The sequence below is a fragment of the Mercurialis annua genome, linkage group LG2 (genome assembly GCF_937616625.2).
Source record: "Mercurialis annua linkage group LG2, ddMerAnnu1.2, whole genome shotgun sequence".
In the NCBI taxonomy this organism is placed as follows: Eukaryota; Viridiplantae; Streptophyta; class Magnoliopsida; order Malpighiales; family Euphorbiaceae; genus Mercurialis; species Mercurialis annua.
In genome coordinates this window covers 16,934,744-16,955,066 of record NC_065571.1, presented here as the reverse complement: position 1 = coordinate 16,955,066, position 20,323 = coordinate 16,934,744, and the positions used below count along the sequence as shown (strand labels likewise).

The window sequence follows — 20,323 nt, the reverse complement described above, 5'->3', positions numbered from 1 at the left end:
CTCAAGACGGTGGTTGACGGCGGCTTGATTTTTGAAACCGGTTCTCACCTCCTCAATTAATATCTCAATCTTGCTCCCTTCATCCACATTCCAATTTTGCTGAAAACCCGATGATTGTTGTGGTTCATTGTCAAAGTTGGAATCGAAATCCCATTCGTTTTGATATGGGTGATAACTTGAATTAAAGTTAAAGTTTTCATTGGAGTTCTCCCAAGTATCGTTCCAACCATAAGTTTCACTAGCTTGCCATTGATCACCCATGTAGTTGGCATGTCCATTCCAATCTGGATAGAGCGCATGACACTCGGCTCGAATATGACCAAAATCCCCACAAATTTCACAGTTATACTGAAAATTTTGGTACTGCATATAATTTTGATTCCATGCCATTACTCTTTTCAGAATAGGTACACCAAAAAAAAAATGAGGATAAACCAACAAATATCAAATTTCCTGCACACCCAAAAACAAGAACACCCCACGTAAAATCCAACAAACACAAAAACTCAAATAATAAAAAAAACAAAAAATAAAGGCTAACACAATCAAGAATATAATACTCTTAATTTATTAAGTACGCAATTGTCCCCGGCAACGGCGCCAAAAACTTATTGGCAAATAATCGCAAGTGTACGATATCGCTCAAGTAATATAACTTGGAAGACCAAGTATCGATCCCACAGAGACAATGGACTTAATCACTAATTTCAAATATTCTTTAATCGGCTAACTAGAAAAATCAATAGGATTTGTAATTTAATTAAACTAATATAAACTGAAAACAAATAATAAAATATGATTTAAAACAATAAGATTAAAAAGCTCAAGGATTGATAATCCCAAATAAATAAGTAAAATTATGGAATAGGAGTTTTTAGTGATTTTATCGTGAATCGAGCTATTCTAAAGCACCGAATCCCGCCCTCTCAAGCCTCAAAGATCCGAATAAAATTACAACCTAATTAACTAACCAATTATTAACTCGCTCTCACGATATTAAAACTGAATTAAATAATCAAATTATAATTATGAAGCAAACTCAACGACTACCTAAATTCCAACCCGCTCTCACGGCGTTTTTCTCCAAGTTCTTAATTATCTATGTCTATTTAATTAACAATCTCTCAATTAGTTAACTAAACACAAACTCATGAACTAAGTAGCTAATTTAATCCAAGCAATAAGATTAATAATTAAGACACGAATTAACACTAATCCATCCAATCCAAGTAATTACCAATTTATAAGTTCATATCAACCCTCGAACAAGGGTTTTAGTTACTCATAATAAAACTGAAACAAAACAAGAAGGATGATGAAGAAGAAAGCATAATTAAACAATAAATACCGGAGTTGTCAATTTCGGAAAGAATCGTCTTGATTAAACTTGAAATCTTCAACAATCGTCTTGCAGAAACTAATTATAAACTACTTATAAACTGCTGGAAAAAACTAAACTAAAAACTATTTAATGAAACCTAAATTATAACTACTCTAATCTAATGTCTAATCTATTCTACGTATTAAATTGAGTCTAGTACAAGGTCTTTATATAGTAGGAGAAGTTCCGGAGTCTTCTAATTCGTATTACAAATCAATTTGTAATAGGAATTGTAATTGTATTTGGAGGAGGAATTTTAGTCCAATTCAAAGTCTGCTGCACGCGTGTTTTACTCTTGTCCCGTTCGGGAAACCCTTGGTTCCGTTCGTGACATGCCTAATTTTCTTCTTTCCCGAACGGAACAAACCATTCACGTTCGAAAAACTTGTTGGCCGAAAGCTTTTGATATCAGATTCCTTCTTGAGTCCCGAACGGGACAAGGCTTTTCCGTTCGGGACTCATGCTCACTCTGCATGTTTTCCGTTCGGGACTCATCTTTTTCGAACGGAACAATCCTTTTTTCCTCAATCTCGTTCGTGAACTTCAATTCCTTCGTCCGCTTTTACTCGTACACGCAATCCACCATAATTTTGCCCCAAATAGTCGATTTTCACCTAATTTCCACTGAAACACTAACAAACACTATTAAACGTAAAAACGCCAAATAATGTATAAAAACAATACTACACATGATAAAAACCGAGTAAAATCGAACCTAAATATAGGAGTAAAATACTCCTATCAAGAGCCACCGTGAACGACTTTCATTTTTGTTTTTTTAATATAAAAAAGACAAGTATGCTAGAAATATTGTCAGCGATGAAGAGGTCAGCAAGAAATCAAACTTGAAAGGAAGAACAAAAAAGAAGGCAATGCAGAAGGATTAGATGTGTTTGACAGATTGTGAATTTTAGAATTTTGTTTTTGTTTAAAATTAAAACATTTGCAAGTGTGTAACCAATTTTAGAATTCTTTATATTGTTTTTTTAATGAAAACACATGTTTTTTGTCAAATATACAGTTTATTGTGGTTTGCAATTGATCTACAATTAATGTTACATTTTCAGGTTATTTAAAATAAACATCTTATTATAGATATTTAGACACTATATTGTTAGTTAATTAATAGTGTTCTATTAGTTACCTTCATGTTAACTGCATTTTCAAATTTAAACAAATTAACTATCAGTACACTAATGGTTAACTGATAGTGTACTGTTATCTTACAAATAAGAAACCTTTGAATTTAATAAATAAATATATAACATAAAAAGGGATTATGAATTTAAATGAAAATAATAAAATAAATTATATCATTACATATATCAATTTAGAGCATTAAGATAAAATTAATTTTCCATACATTAGTAAATTTGCCAAATTAACTTCATTTTGCAAGATTACGGCATGTCTTCTTGTTATGTCCCCATTGCCCTCGTTTGCTACATTTATATTTATAATGTCCTTCCAAAGGTCCCTTCATTCTTTGTTTCTTAGGCCTTCCAGCTGGAATCTTTCAAATCGGAGGAAGAACTCCAATATCTTGACTTTCTTCTGTGTCATCCCAATCGCTTTGGCTAAACATCGGATGAACAACAGCCTCATATATTTTAACTAGATTCTCATTTATGAAAAAATCATAATAATATTGATAGGGATCCATGTGGTATTTGCAAAATATTGCAAATGCATGTGCACACGGTAGCTCATCTATTTGGAATCTACAACAACTACATGTCTTTTCAATGAGATTTATTATTAAAGTTTTGTCGCCGTCTTCCACACTGTATATAGATGTTACCGATGGAATAACCTGTTACAACCCAAATATCATATTAGAAGTGTTGCAATAGGTAATTCTCTTGCTGATTTTATTGCTGCATTAATACACTCAGCAATATTCGATGTCATCGTGGAATAACTGATACAACACATTTGATTAGTTCAAAAAAGTAATAGTTATTGGTTTACTAATTTTAACTGATACTTACCTATTAGTTAACTAATAGGTAACTTTCCGTTAACTACTAGTCAGCTTTGTAATATATACTTATTAATCAGTTTTAAACCAAATGTTAAACATAATTAGTACCTGTTATCAATGGAATGTGCTCTTGTCCGCTTTTCGAACCCAACATCAACAAGGTATGGTCGTATTCCAACGCTTATGCTATCTAGTTCTCCCATGAAATAATCAAAACTTTTAACAGTGTATGCCTTTGCAGCCCCAAAAAACAGTCCTTCAAACTCTTGGGATTTTTAGGATTAGCTTTAAAGTGTCGCTTGACGTTACACCAAAGATGATACGCGCAAATACCATGAGTAGCAAGAGGAAATATTGAATTTACAGCCTTACGTGTGCTATCATGTCTATCGGATACAATACACAACTTTTCCTTTTCACCAAAAGCTCCTTTTATTTTCTCAAAATAATACTGCCAAGACTCATCATTTTCCGAATCAACGACACAAAAAGAAAGTGGAAATATCTTACCTCCACAAGCTTGGGTAGATGCAGTTAGGAGTGTTCCTCCGTAGGTTGATTTTTAAAAAGTCCCATCAACTACAATTACCGGTCTAGAAAAATTCCACCCATTTATGGATGCATTCAGAGCCATGAAAACAGATTGAAATGTATTCCCATATGATATTTTTAAATGTACAACTGATCCTGGGTTTGTTTTCATAAGCATATTCAAAAAACTTGGCAAAACTGAATATGAATCTCTTGGTTTACCTCTAAGAAGTTCAAGTGCTTTCCCTCTTGATCTCCATGCCTTGTTGTAATTCAAAATAACTCCATAATCTCGTTGGATGTCGGAAATAATATTTGCAGGTGTGTAAACTGTTTTAATATTCATGAACTTTGATTTTATCAAGTCGCCAATTACCGAAAATGCCGCTTGCCTCTGTTCTTGCGTTCTGATATTCTGCGAACATGAGTGAATATTGTCCATTCTTCTTATAACAAGCATGCTTGTTTTTCATTCCCTTCAAGCCCTCAACCTCCAATTGCAATTATCATCCAGGCAATGAATCACATATTCGAGCTTACACGACTTACTAACTGCATACTGAAAGTTGTTCTCAATTGCAAAAAAACACAAAAATGATTTCATAATTTGTTTATCCTTGAAAACTTGTCCTTTAAATATTTCTTTGATAGTTGGTGACGATACGATTTCATTATCGCCAGCTTCGATTATCACTCTTTCTTCTTCATCAAGTTCTGTCTGCTTGAATATCATTTCAGCATATGAAACAATATCCATTGATGTATGTGTAATAACCCGTTTATTTTCGATAATTTCCGAAGAGCTTTCGGTGATGTTTCGATGTTAGTTTAAGGATTGGTAGTTCATTTCGTGTTGGGTTGAGGTTGGGTTAATTATTTTTGGACCCAAGAAACCGAACCTAATCCTTCGGCCCAAGGGAATTGGCCTTAAGCCAATTCCCGTTTGATTCAACACAGGTCTCGAACGAGACCTGTGTTGAAAATCTTTGTTCTCGTTCGAGAACAAGGAATTTTTGCCTTGTTCTCGTTCGAGAACAAGAAGGATTTTGCTGGTCTCGTACGAGACCAGCTATATGCAGCAGGGAGGGTGTCACGACCCATTTTCATGAATCGCGACCGGCGCTAGGGTATGGGTAATGTAGTACCAAAACCCGTAGCTAGCCTTTCAAATAACAAATAAACACAATAACCTGCAGAAAACCAATGCTCGGGGGCAACCGAAACTTCAGCCTAAATCTAGCAGTTATAATAATCAACAGTTAATATAACATGCTTATCCAATTCCGAGTCTGAAATAGATTTATCATAAACTAAATTAAATGATATAACATGCCAAAGCAATAAAACCAGTCAAACCAATCCGACAAAAATATAATAATAATGAAGACGTCTAGTTACTACTGCGGTCTAAGAATAAAACATTTTCACAGTTCTACTAAAATAAATGGAACCTCCGAGGAAAAGTAAATGCGGAGATCACCAGACTCTCTCAGATCATAACCCTGGGAAAATTGGGAAAAACAACGGGGTCAGATATACTGAGATGAGTTTATACCACTATCTACATTTATTAAGTGAAAAACCTTTAAAATCGTTTAAAACATTTAATAACGATATTACGAATAATAGTTGGAACCCTAATCCACAATTCTAAATAATAATCATAATCCAATAGGTCTGGTCCCGAGAGCTGAGCTACACCGAGTTACCACTGACCACACTTATAACAGAGTCCCGAGAGCTGAGCTACACCGAGTTACTCTACTTGGTCCCGAGAGCTATGCTCACACCGAGTTACCACATTACCATAATTACCTTTCCCAGATCATTACCGGTGCGCACGCAGTCCTAATGATGCCCATTAGGTAGCATGTTCCAACTAGAAGCCATAATATAAAAACAGTTCGAAATATACGTACAGTATATATTTAATATTAAAATAACAATTTACTTAATAAAGCGGTAAATAGTAAGTACAAACTCACTGCTTGCTAATCCACGTGAATACCGGCAAGCAACTAATCCTGATTTGCCTCTGGAGCACGAACAATAGACGGGTCTAGACAAATAAAATAATTATTAAAAACAGAACCTAACTCTAGAGAGCACTAGACACCACATAGAACTAGCACAAATAACACGTCGGAATAACACAAGCCAGAACACACAAAAATACCCATTAGGTAATAAAGCCCAATTAATATAAGTCTATTGAGTTCTCGCTTTAAAATATTATTTAATATTCTTTAAATAATAATTAATTTTCGAATAGTGGGTTAGCCGAGTTACCAATAACTACCAAGCTAACCACACTTGTCGGGTGACCCAAGTCTAACCCGACTCAAAACGTTTATCAAATATAAACCCGAGTTTATATTTTAAAAATAATTGATAAAATAATAAATCATTAAAACAGAACTCAATAGCTTCAATTTCAAGTAACCCAAGTTACAACCAAAAACTTACTTAAATAAGTTTAAAAAAACGTTCAAGGGCTAATTTGTAATTTAGCCATATTCATGCCAAATTGATATTCGGAATTAATATAGTTATTATAATTTAAAAATAAAATATAAAGTTATAACCAACAACTTAATCAAATAAGTTTAAAAAAACGTTTAGGGGCTAAATTATAATTTAGCCAATTTACATGTCAAATTGATATTTGAAATTAAATATAATTACCCGAGTAATTATATTAACCTAATTTGTAAAATAAATATCAATTATAATATATTAATTATAAATCAAAATGAAATACAAAAACTATTTTTAAAATAATGATAATAGGTAAAATTTAACTTAAGGAATTTAATTGATTTAGGCAAAACAAGTGGGTGATCATAGGAGTTATTTTTCCATCCTCTTTATCCAATCAAACATGTTCCCTCCAACAAATTGGAATCAAGAACAATTCAATGATTAAAAAGAACTTTTATCCAAATACAAATCAAAACAGCTAATAACTAATTGCCACCACATCATCTTCAACATATTCATAAACTATATACACTGCCATTAACACAGAAACAACCCGACCTTAACATTCAAAAAAAATAATGATTTAATAATAACCTATACTAACCAAAACTCAACATTATTCAAGAATAAGAACAACCCTAATCACCTAGTAGAACTCAGAAAACCGAAGCAACAATAACCAAGTAACGGCAGTGAGCAATTTCAAAGTGACGATGAACCGTACGGCGACTAAACACAACTCTCACCACACGGTTAGCCCGTGACAGTTTACACAAGCAAATCAAGCTATCAAAATAAGCAAGAACAACAGCAATAGGAACAAGAATACGGCAGTAAGCATGTTCAGCAACGTCGAAACAAAACGGCGAAGGACGGATAGATTTTTACGTACCAAATTCGTTTCCAACGCGTATGATAATAGAAGATGATGTGTATTGTTGAACCGAAGTGACAAACCTAAGATTGGTGCTAAAACGAATTAGACGTGGGTTAAGAACGATGCATATGATATCGACTAAAATGATAAGAAACGTGAACTCTTACCAATGCTAGCGTGCTTGATGAACAAAGAGAAGGATGTGTTGATCTTAAAGCGTTTCTGAGTTCGAGAGACGGCTAGGTTTTATAATACGTTGATGAAAAAGAAATAGAAAAGATATAAATGGGGTTGATAGAAACGTGATTAACGTTTAAGCGTTAATGTAGGAACAGAAAGGCTGAGGCACCAAAAAGAAGGGAAAAGGAAAAAATGCAGCACTGCTGCTAAGGAAAAAGAACAACAAATGTATGGCAAACTTGGGCCAAAATTTAAAACACTAGCATGGGCCTAAAGGTTTAATATTGTACTTTCCTATTATTATTATTATTATTATTATTATTATTATTATTATTACACAATAAATACGGCGGAACGTAAAAATAAATACAGGGTATTACATTCTCACCTACTAATTAAAAATTCGTCCTCGAATTTAACACGATTGGCAAATAACAACAGTAAAACACGTAACACAATAAAACTAATAAAAATTACATAAAATCGAATTGTCGTACCTCACGGAAAAAGAAAAGGATAGCGATTCCGCATATCCGATACGGTGTCCCAAGTACATTCTTCGACAGAATGATTGCGCCAGAGAACTTTGACCATCGGAATCTCCTTGTTCCGCAATTTACGCACTTGCGTATCAACAATCTCAACTGGCTGTTCCTCGTAGGACAGCTCCTGGTCAATCTCAACACTCTGAGGCACAATCATGTGCGAAGGATCAGAAATGCACTTTCTCAACATAGAAACGTGAAACACAGGATGTACTAATGACATGTCTAGAGGCAGAACCAGACGATAAGCCACAGCTCCAATCCTCTCTGAAATCTCATAAGGACCAATATACCTCGGTGCCAACTTTCCCTTGACACCAAAACGAACCACGCCTTTCATAGGCGAAACCCGAAGAAACACGAAATCACCAACACGAAACTCAATGTCTTTTCTCTTCGGATCAGCATAACTCTTATGCCGACTAAAAGCAATCTCTAACCTCCGCTTAATCAACGGTACCTTCTCCGAGGTAATCTGAATAATCTCAGCTCCCGAGAGTTTACGCTCTCCGACCTCCTCCCAACAGATAGGAGATCTACACTTGCGCCCGTACAAAGCCTCATACGGCGCCATCTCGATACTCGCATGATAACTGTTGTTATAGGAAAACTCAATCAACGGCAAATGAGTATCCCAACTACCCTGAAAATCGAGAACACACATCCTGAGCATATCCTCCAACGTCTGAATAGTCCTCTCAGACTGACCGTCAGTCTGAGGATGAAAAGCTGTACTGAAATCCAACCGAGAACCCAAGGATTCCTGTAACGCTTTCCAAAACCTCGAAGAAAACACAGAACCTCTGTCTGAAACAATAGAAACCGGTACACCATGCAAACTGACAATCCTGTCGATGTACAACTGAGCCAACCTCGAAGCAGTATAAGAAACCTTAATCGGTAGGAAATGAGCTGACTTGGTCATACGGTCAACTATAACCCAGATGGAATCGTACCCCTGTCGAGTACGTGGTAAACCAACCACAAAATCCATGGCAATCCGCTCCCACTTCCACTCTGGAATAGGTAGTGGTTGCAAATAGCCAAAAGGTCTCTGATGCTCCAGCTTCACCTGCTGGCACGTCAGACACTTAGAAACATACTCAGCGACATCCTTCTTCATCCCGCTCCACCAATAGGTACCCTTTAGATCATGGTACATCTTAGTAGAACCCGGATGAACACTATAAGCAGACTTGTGCGCTTCTTCCAGAATCTGGTCTCTCAAACCATCTGAATCCGGAACACACAATCTCGAACCATGTCTCAGAACTCCATCCATAAAAGTAAACTCAGAATTACTGTCCTGTTGAACCTCCTCAATAATCCGCTTCAACTGTGGATCCTCAGCTTGTACAGCTTTGATCCGATCAATCAAAACAGGTTGCACTTGTAACTGTGCTAACAAACAACCAGCCTGAGAAATCTGCAAACCATAGCCCGAAGCTATCAAACTGTGCCACTCTCTAACCATGGGTCTACGCCCAATCTCAGAAATATGAGCCAAGCTGCCCGAAGACTTGCGACTCAACGCATCGGCTACCACATTAGCCTTACCAGGATGGTACTGAATAGTACAGTCGTAGTCTTTCAGCAACTCTAACCACCTCCTCTGTCTCAAGTTCAACTCTCTCTGATCAAAGATATATTTCAGACTCTTATGATCAGTGAAAATCTCACAAGTAGCACCATACAAATAATGTCTCCAGATTTTCAGTGCAAAAACCACAGCTGCCAACTCTAAATCATGAGTAGGGTAATTCACCTCATGCTTCTTCAACTGTCTGGAAGCATAGGCAATCACCTATCCATGTTGCATCAGAACGCAACCCAAACCAATCCGAGACGCATCACAATACACTGTGAAACCATCAATGCCAGAAGGCAATGCCAAAACCGGAGCTGTAGTCAAAATCTCCTTGAGCTTCTCAAAGCTCGCCTCGCACTTGTCAGTCCACTCAAACTTGACACCCTTCTGTGTCAGTTTAGTCAAAGGTGCAGATATTCTGGAGAAATCTTGCACGAACCGACGATAGTAGCCAGCTAAACCCAGAAAACTTCTGATCTCGGTAACTGACCTTGGCCTTTGCCAATCCATGACCGCCTCAATCTTCTTCGGATCAACCTTGATCCCATCTTTCGACACCACGTGTCCTAGAAAGGTAACCTGATCCAACCAGAACTCACATTTTGAGAACTTAGCATACAACTGATGCTCACGCAACGTCTGTAGTATAGTTCTCAAATGATAAGCATGCTCCTCCTCACTCCGAGAATAGATCAAAATGTCATCAATGAAGACGATAACAAATTGATCCAAAAACGGCTTGAACACTCTGTTCATCATATCCATAAACGCTGCTGGTGCGTTCGTCAGACCAAAGGACATAACCAGAAACTCAAAATGTCCATAACGAGTCCGAAAAGCAGTCTTAGGCACATCCGCATCACGGATCCGAAGCTGATGATACCCAGACCTCAAATCAATCTTGGAAAAACACTTCGCACCCTGCAACTGGTCAAACAGATCATCGATGCGAGGAAGAGGATATCTGTTCTTGACAGTAGCCTTGTTCAACTGTCTGTAGTCGATACACAGTCGAAAAGAACCGTCTTTCTTCTTTACAAACAGAACTGGAGCACCCCACGGAGAAGTACTCGGTCTGATGAACCCGCTATCCAACAACTCTTGTAACTGGTCCTTCAACTCCTTCAGCTCTGCAGGAGCCATCCGATACGGCGGTATCGAAATCGGAGCTGTACCAGAAACCACATCAATGCAAAACTCAATATCACGATCAGGTGGTAATCCAGGCAATTCCTCTGGAAACACATCAGTGAACTCATTCACTATCGGAACACTATGCATATCACCACTACTAGTCTCCAAATCACGAACCACAGCAAGAAAACCCTGGCAACCCTTGCCTAACATCCGCTTCGCCTTGATGGCGGAAATCAGATTCTTAGGTGTCTCTGCCTTTTCTCCCTGAAAGGAAAAAGGTAGATCACCTGGAATCCTGAACTCGACTGACTTCCCTTGACAGTCAATAGAAGCAAAGTGGCGTGACAACCAGTCCATCCCCAAGATAACATCAAAAGAAAGAACGTCAAGCACAATCAAATCAGCACATAATTCTCTACCCTGAATAACCACTGGACAAGAAGGATAAACGACATCCACTATTACACCTTCAGACATGGGTGTAGACACAGCTAGAGGTTCACTCAAAACAGATGGTGCAATACCCAATTTCCCAGCAAAACATGTAGACACAAACGAATGGGTTGCACCCGCATCAAATAACACTAAAGCATCTATAAAAGAAATCGGAATGGTACCTTGCACCACAGCATTTGATGCACGCGCATCCTGAGGAGTAAGTGCGAACACTCTAGCCTGACCCTGCGGCTGCTGCTGCGAACTCTGTCCAGCACCATAACCGTTGGAACCTCTACCGCCGTTACCACGGCCACCAAAACCTCTGCCACCAGAACCACGGCCCCGCTGGCCACCAAAAGATGCTGCAGGTTGAGAGTACCCTACAGACTGTGTAAACGCAGGTCTCTGCTGCTGATAAGATGACTGCGCCACACTGGAGTTAGACGTCTGCTGTCCAGATGTCGGACTCTCCCTGGAGAAATGACCCGGCTGGCCACAAGTGAAACAACCTCCAGGAGCTAACTGGCACTGACCATAATGCCTACGTCTGCAATTCTGGCAGAACGGAATGTTCGATCCACCATTGTACACGCGTCCTGAACCACGGTTGCTCCCACTGCTACTGGAACTGTACGGAGCACTCCTGGCACTATGCCTCCCTTTGTTGTGAGTCCGTCGACTCCCCCTGTTGGCCTGAGAAGAGCCACTGTAGAAATTCCCACTACTATGCTGCACTGGGGCCTGCTGCCCCCCACTAGGAAGATCACTCTTTCCCTTTTGATTCTGGAAAGGGTCAGAGATCGTTCCAAACTGAACCATCGAATTCTCCATCCGTCGCGCACTATCCACTAACCGTGCAAACTCCATGTTTGTCCCTATCAGCAAAGGGAGAAACTCCGAGCCTAAACCCCTAATATAACGGTCGTTCACTCGCTCTTGATCACCCTGTAGATCTGTAGCAAACCGCCCCAAACGTACAAACTCAGTAGTGTAGTCTGTCACTGATCTATCCCCCTTCTTCAAATTTAGCAGCTTTTCTCTGAAACTCTCAGTAACAGAGAAGGGTAGATAGTAACCTCTGAACCTGATCACAAAATCAGCCCAAGACAAAGTATCCATAACTGGCCTGATGTTATCGCGATACCAGTCCTTAGCTGGACCCTTCAGCGACATCTCCACAAGCATCACTGATTGACGACCAGAAGCTTGAATCCTCTGACTGTTGTACTCAAATTCCTCCAAAAAGTCAAGAGCATCCCCAGTACTATCAAAAGAAGTCGGATTCAACTTCAAGTAGATCATCACCAACTCTCTGTCCGTTGGAATGTGAGCGACACCAGCAAGTCCACCAACACCAGCTACAACACCAGCCTGAGGTTGCTGTTGCTGCGCTAGCTGACCCAGTACAGTATACTGATTCTGCAGAAGAGCCTGGTTGTTCTGCATCTCGACAATCCCAGCCAAGAAGGTAGTGAAGTCGAACACTTGCATGTTTGGTGCATGTTTCACCTCTGGTGCCTGCTGCACATTCGGTGCCTGAACACCTGCTGCACCACGTCCTCTAGTTCCACCTCTACCAGCACCAGCTCCTCTGCCTCTACCAGCACCTCTTCCTCTGCCAGCACCTCCACCTCGACCACGTCCAGCATTAGCCTGAACTGGTGGCACGTTCTGATCGACTTCCATGGAAATCGCATCATCGGCCACAGCTTCTTGCTCTGCCGCAGCACGAGCACGAGTACGAACAACGTTGTCCATATCCTAAGATTGAACAACAACAATTTAAATAACAGATATTTCGTACCCAAGTATGAACAAAAAAAGCAACATATAGGATTTCCCAAGAAATCAACAGCAATAAAATGTTCACCCAAGTGAAATAAAATTAACATTTAACAGCATCAAATCAACAAATAATGACTGACTCGACGCAATCCTATTGGTATAGGCAGAATGTTTTAAAATCAAAAGATGACGTTTAAAAAGACATGACAGAAACCTATATCCGCAGTAGTTCCTAAGACACAACAATACTTAACAGAGTAAACACATAGAAAGCAATGGCCTTGGTTTGAAACCAAAGCTCTGATACCAAGTTTGTCACGACCCATTTTCATGAATCGCGACCGGCGCTAGGGTATGGGTAATGTAGTACCAAAACCCGTAGCTAGCCTTTCAAATAACAAATAAACACAATAACCTGCAGAAAACCAATGCTCGGGGGCAACCGAGACTTCAGCCTAAATCTAGCAGTTATAATAATCAACAGTTAATATAACATGCTTATCCAATTCCGAGTCTGAAATAGATTTATCATAAACTAAATTAAATGATATAACATGCCAAAGCAATAAAACCAGTCGAACCAATCCGACAAAAATATAATAATAATGAAGACGTCTAGTTACTACTGCGGTCTAAGAATAAAACATTTTCACAGTTCTACTAAAATAAATGGAACCTCCGAGGAAAAGTAAATGCGGAGATCATCAGACTCTCTCAGATCATAACCCTGGGAAAATTGGGAAAAACAACGGGGTCAGATATACTGAGATGAGTTTATACCACTATCTACATTTATTAAGTGAAAAACCTTTAAAATCGTTTAAAACATTTAATAACGATATTACGAATAATAGTTGGAACCCTAATCCACAATTCTAAATAATAATCATAATCCAATAGGTCTGGTCCCGAGAGCTGAGCTACACCGAGTTACCACTGACCACACTTATAACAGAGTCCCGAGAGCTGAGCTACACCGAGTTACTCTACTTGGTCCCGAGAGCTATGCTCACACCGAGTTACCACATTACCATAATTACCTTTCCCAGATCATTACCGGTGCGCACGCAGTCCTAATGATGCCCATTAGGTAGCATGTTCCAACTAGAAGCCATAATATAAAAACAGTTCGAAATATACGTACAGTATATATTTAATATTAAAATAACAATTTACTTAATAAAGCGGTAAATAGTAAGTACAAACTCACTGCTTGCTAATCCACGTGAATACCGGCAAGCAACTAATCCTGATTTGCCTCTGGAGCACGAACAATAGACGGGTCTAGACAAATAAAATAATTATTAAAAACAGAACCTAACTCTAGAGAGCACTAGACACCACATAGAACTAGCACAAATAACACGTCGGAATAACACAAGCCAGAACACACAAAAATACCCATTAGGTAATAAAGCCCAATTAATATAAGTCTATTGAGTTCTCGCTTTAAAATATTATTTAATATTCTTTAAATAATAATTAATTTTCGAATAGTGGGTTAGCCGAGTTACCAATAACTACCAAGCTAACCACACTTGTCGGGTGACCCAAGTCTAACCCGACTCAAAACGTTTATCAAATATAAACCCGAGTTTATATTTTAAAAATAATTGATAAAATAATAAATCATTAAAACAGAACTCAATAGCTTCAATTTCAAGTAACCCAAGTTACAACCAAAAACTTACTTAAATAAGTTTAAAAAAACGTTCAAGGGCTAATTTGTAATTTAGCCATATTCATGCCAAATTGATATTCGGAATTAATATAGTTATTATAATTTAAAAATAAAATATAAAGTTATAACCAACAACTTAATCAAATAAGTTTAAAAAAACGTTTAGGGGCTAAATTATAATTTAGCCAATTTACATGTCAAATTGATATTTGAAATTAAATATAATTACCCGAGTAATTATATTAACCTAATTTGTAAAATAAATATCAATTATAATATATTAATTATAAATCAAAATGAAATACAAAAACTATTTTTAAAATAATGATAATAGGTAAAATTTAACTTAAGGAATTTAATTGATTTAGGCAAAACAAGTGGGTGATCATAGGAGTTATTTTTCCATCCTCTTTATCCAATCAAACATGTTCCCTCCAACAAATTGGAATCAAGAACAATTCAATGATTAAAAAGAACTTTTATCCAAATACAAATCAAAACAGCTAATAACTAATTGCCACCACATCATCTTCAACATATTCATAAACTATATACACTGCCATTAACACAGAAACAACCCGACCTTAACATTCAAAAAAAATAATGATTTAATAATAACCTATACTAACCAAAACTCAACATTATTCAAGAATAAGAACAACCCTAATCACCTAGTAGAACTCAGAAAACCGAAGCAACAATAACCAAGTAACGGCAGTGAGCAATTTCAAAGTGACGATGAACCGTACGGCGACTAAACACAACTCTCACCACACGGTTAGCCCGTGACAGTTTACACAAGCAAATCAAGCTATCAAAATAAGCAAGAACAACAGCAATAGGAACAAGAATACGGCAGTAAGCATGTTCAGCAACGTCGAAACAAAACGGCGAAGGACGGATAGATTTTTACGTACCAAATTCGTTTCCAACGCGTATGATAATAGAAGATGATGTGTATTGTTGAACCGAAGTGACAAACCTAAGATTGGTGCTAAAACGAATTAGACGTGGGTTAAGAACGATGCATATGATATCGACTAAAATGATAAGAAACGTGAACTCTTACCAATGCTAGCGTGCTTGATGAACAAAGAGAAGGATGTGTTGATCTTAAAGCGTTTCTGAGTTCGAGAGACGGCTAGGTTTTATAATACGTTGATGAAAAAGAAATAGAAAAGATATAAATGGGGTTGATAGAAACGTGATTAACGTTTAAGCGTTAATGTAGGAACAGAAAGGCTGAGGCACCAAAAAGAAGGGAAAAGGAAAAAATGCAGCACTGCTGCTAAGGAAAAAGAACAACAAATGTATGGCAAACTTGGGCCAAAATTTAAAACACTAGCATGGGCCTAAAGGTTTAATATTGTACTTTCCTATTATTATTATTATTATTATTATTATTATTATTATTATTATTATTATTATTATTATTACACAATAAATACGGCGGAACGTAAAAATAAATACAGGGTATTACGGAGGGACTTTTTGGGCATCATTTTTCTCTATTTTAGAATCACTTTAAAAACCTAACTTTTAACCTAATCTCTTCTCCATACTACAAACAAACCCTAGCCCCCATTCCCTTGCTCATTCTTTGAAAAATGAAGCTGCAATCATCATCCAAAGGTCGATGTCCGATAAGCTCCTTTAGTTCATTTGATTTCAGTTTTAACATTTGACGGCACTTCCGTAATTTTGATCGTTCTCCTTCGTTTCTAGATCGAAATCAAAACCGTTTTGTCCTTGAGATAATAGACTCGGTTCTCTATGACTTTGCTCTTTAGTTTCATTGAACGGTACGTAAACAATCCCGTATTGGTCGCCGCCGTTTTACCGTTTTAATGTTTATTTACTGTTTTGATTCCAAATCGATCTCTTCGTATTTTGATCCGTTTGTAGCCGATTTTAGATCGAAATCAGATCCGTCTCGTCCCCGTGAGAGTAGACTCACGCCTCTACGTTTCTCATCTTTGTTTTCGTATAACGGTACGTAAATCAATTTGTTTAAGGCGCCGTCGATTTATCGTTTCTATATGATTTTCTTGGGCTGCTATTCTTTTTGTTTCTGTCGACTAACATTCTTGATTCCTCAATTGTATTATGCGTTGTACTTACAACATGACTGCCCTCATTGATACGTTGTGATCAACTCCTTGCTTGATGCTTGGTTTTGGATCCGATTCGTTGATGTTCTTCATGATTCATCGACGGCCATTGTTCCAAATTTGATAAGTTAGCTTATGGTTAAGTTTGAGCTATTGTGACTTCCTTGTTGCTTAAACTTATTTATTCATGTCTCTGATTTGGTCTTTGTTGAAATGTGATAATTGATATGGTATAAGCTTTGGGTTATTTTCATGATTTTGTTTTTAGATTTGAATTGGCTTTGTTTTTGGCGGGTCTCTGTGTGTCCAGAGCAATTGAATTTGTTTGTCTCTGTAATTTGCAAAGTGATGGCTAAGTGTGAGCAAAAGTCACTAAAATTGTTTGTTTATACCAATTGGTCCTTTAAGAATTAATCTAGTTAATCACCCTTACTTTGTTAACTGGTTTTTGATTTTAAATCACGGATTTAATTTCAATTTATCAATTGGCCACTTGATCATTATATTGTTTTGGTTAAATCAATAGAATCCCTCAAGTTGTTTTAGCTATGTTATTATTTGATAATAACTTTTGAACTCGTTTGATTCTAAATAGACGATTTGAATACGTTAGAATTTTTATAACTTAAATAAATATAATTACTCGGGTGATTATATGTGATTTTAATTGTAATGTCAATTTGGCTAAATTGCGGTTTAACCCCTAAAGTTTCTAAAAGACTTATTCAAGTTAAGTTTTATCTATTGGATAACTTTTGGACTTTTGATTGAATTATAAATTAATAAATTGAGAGCGAGTAATTGATTTGATTTCGGGTATCAAATTGGCTAAAGTATAGTTTAGTCCCTAATTGGCTAAAGTACTGTTTAGTCCCTAATTGGATAAAGTACAGTTTAGTCCCTAAATTTTTATAAACTTAAAATGATTAGAGTTTTCGATTGTAACTCGAGTTACTTGAGGTTAAAGCTATTGGGTTCCGTTTTAAATATTGATTTATTATTTAATCAAGTTGATTTTATAATTATAAACTATGGTTTATAATTGGGTATGATTATACTTATTTTATCAAAGTGATTTTGGGAATTATAAACTCTGGTTTATATTTTGATAAAATATTTTGGGTCGGGTTAGACTTGGGTCACCCGACATGTGAGGTAGCTTGGTAGTTATTGGTAATTCGGCTAACCCAATATTTGAGAAAATTGATTAAGTTATTATTTATTTATTATTTAAGTAATACTTTTCGGAACGGATTTTAAAGCGGAAACCCAATAGACTTGGCTTATTTATTTATTTGAGTATTGTGTTACTCGTTGTGGTTCATTTTTTGACTCGGGTCATTACGTGATTAATTGTTCATTCTATTCTGGCTACGTTTATGCTTGACTCGGTATTGTGCTAGTCCTATGTGGTGTCTAGTATTCTTAGAGTTAGGGGTTGAATGGATTTTAACTTATATATTATTTTAGACCCGTCGACTGCTCGTGCTTCGGAGTCTACGCAGGGTTAGCTGGTTGCCAAGATTCACGTGGATTAGCAAGCAGTGAGTTTGTAGTGCTATTTACCGCTTTATTAAGTACCGCATCATATTTTAATATTATAAATATTTTTGAATTGTTTTAAGCGATTATGGATCTGGATTGAAACGAGCTACTCGATAGGCTTGTATCGAGACTGTGTGCACTAGTATATACTCTGGGATCGGCAAACTATGGTCTTGCTTACGCTGGTAATTTGACGAGGATTTCTTCCCGTCCACTCTGGGTTTATTTTTCAGTATGCTATGTCATACTTACGCTAAAATCATTTCAATACTATTTTTCCATAATCATATTGTATTAGTATAAAACGTTTTGATTTAAGGGTCTTAAACTTAATAAATGTAAATAGTATTGCGAACTCATCTCAGTATATCTGACCCCGTTGTTTTCCCAAAATTTTCCAGGTTTATGATTTGAAAGCTGGTCCACTCCGATTATTTTATTCTTCGGAGGTTTTTATGTTATTTAAACTAGTTACTGTTTTCGAACTCTTAGACCGCAGTAGAACTAGTTTATGTATCACAGTTGTTATTACACTTTGGATCATCAGTTTGCTCGATTATTTATTGTTGGCATGTTCACTCTGGATTATTTTATAATTATATTTAAGGCTGGCTATTGAACATTTCAGATATTTAAGTTATTTATATGAGAACTGTAATATAATTGCTAGACTTAGGTTGGAGTCTCGGTTGCCCCCGAGCAGTTTTCTATAGGTTTAAATGTTTAATTGATTTCCGCGAGGCTTGCTACGGGTTTTGGTACGACCATACCCATACCCTAGCGCCAGTCACGATTCATGAAATTGGATCGTGACAGTATGACTGGAATATGAATTCTCATTTGTGTCTTCATTCATTTTGTCAACAGTTTCATTGTTAATTTCATTGAAGTTGTGCATCTCATACCTTCTAGTTGTGATGCACAATGGAAAACGTGTAATTCTTATATCATCTCTTTTAAGTTCAATATAGAATCGAAGGCTTTCAGTATCATCTATATCCACAGCTTGCTGATTTGGTTCCAACTGATATTTGATGTTTATTTCAGTTTCTCCATAGTTAACCTTCAATACACCATAAATCAATGATTTCAGAGTCTCAAAATCCGCATCATATTTAACTAAAATACCTTTGATCTTAAAATTTGAGTAGTTAAGATTTTCATCCCAAAATCCGTCATAGTAAACAACAATCTTCAATGTGGTCATTCCTGCGTTAATAATATATAAAATTTGTTAATCTTAATGTAGGTTAACCTTTAGTTAACTATTAGTTAACTGATGCTATTATACATACAAATTTCATATTTTCTGTTAATGAGTATGACAAACTTACAGAGGCAGTTTATTTTTTTGGTTCAAATTGCATTATTTTTTAAATAATTTATGCACGAAATTGCTTTAATAATGTCTTTTTATGTTTATTCTACAAGCTTGCAATTCACCATTTTACAAAACAACTTTCCAATGTATCAGTGTTTTTTTTATTGTTTCAAATCACAATTTTTTCAAATCACCCATGTTTCAAATTGTTTGTTCACATGAAATTCACCAATTACAATACATCATATAAGCTAATCGTAGACCACTTTTTTTTAAATTTTGCAAAAAAGACTAATCTTTTTCAAATAATGTGTTGATGATTGTCTTCTTTTTGCAGTATTGTAGTTTATTATTCAATTTGTTCAATTTTGTTTTTTGAAAAACTTGGTTCATTTTTTTTAATGAAAAACTGAAGTTATGTTATAAGAAATCAGGTAATTTCCATTATACATGAAAATCAAATATTAAATATATTGATATCATAATCATTGATTCTTAAAGATTCTACATAATATTTCGGTTTATGGTAGGTTGAGATATTGTAGGAGATTTTAAATCAAGTAGCAACCGGTTTCCTTAGTTTCTTTTCACCGTATTTGTTATAATTGAAATGTTATTTGTACAAAAATAAAGTTAGAAATTTTATTTGTCAACTTTCATTTTTCCTCTAGTAAAATTTACAATATTTTCACACATTTAGAGTATTTGTCAATTTTTCTCAGCTAAGATTTTCTTAAT

The 20,323-nt window shown here is 36.4% G+C and overlaps 3 long non-coding RNA genes across 3 annotated transcripts; 1 reads left to right on the top strand and 2 right to left on the bottom strand.

Moving 5' to 3' along the window:
• Positions 1-5,121: 5,121 nt before the first annotated feature.
• Positions 5,122-7,676, bottom strand: LOC126667059 (uncharacterized). The gene is made up of 4 exons (XR_007638065.2): positions 7,422-7,676; positions 7,270-7,334; positions 5,882-5,955; positions 5,122-5,398 (listed from the first exon to the last, which is right to left on the bottom strand). It is a non-coding gene; the product is annotated as an uncharacterized LOC126667059 (long non-coding RNA).
• Positions 7,677-14,117: 6,441 nt separating this feature from the next.
• LOC126667060 (uncharacterized) lies at positions 14,118-15,932 on the bottom strand. Its single transcript, XR_007638066.2, has 3 exons — positions 15,678-15,932; positions 15,526-15,590; positions 14,118-14,211 (listed from the first exon to the last, which is right to left on the bottom strand). It is a non-coding gene; the product is annotated as an uncharacterized LOC126667060 (long non-coding RNA).
• A 207-nt stretch (positions 15,933-16,139) lies between these two features.
• On the top strand, positions 16,140-18,842 carry LOC126670269 (uncharacterized). Its single transcript, XR_007638699.2, has 4 exons — positions 16,140-16,410; positions 16,524-16,600; positions 18,190-18,263; positions 18,666-18,842. It is a non-coding gene; the product is annotated as an uncharacterized LOC126670269 (long non-coding RNA).
• The last annotated feature ends 1,481 nt before the right edge of the window (positions 18,843-20,323 follow it).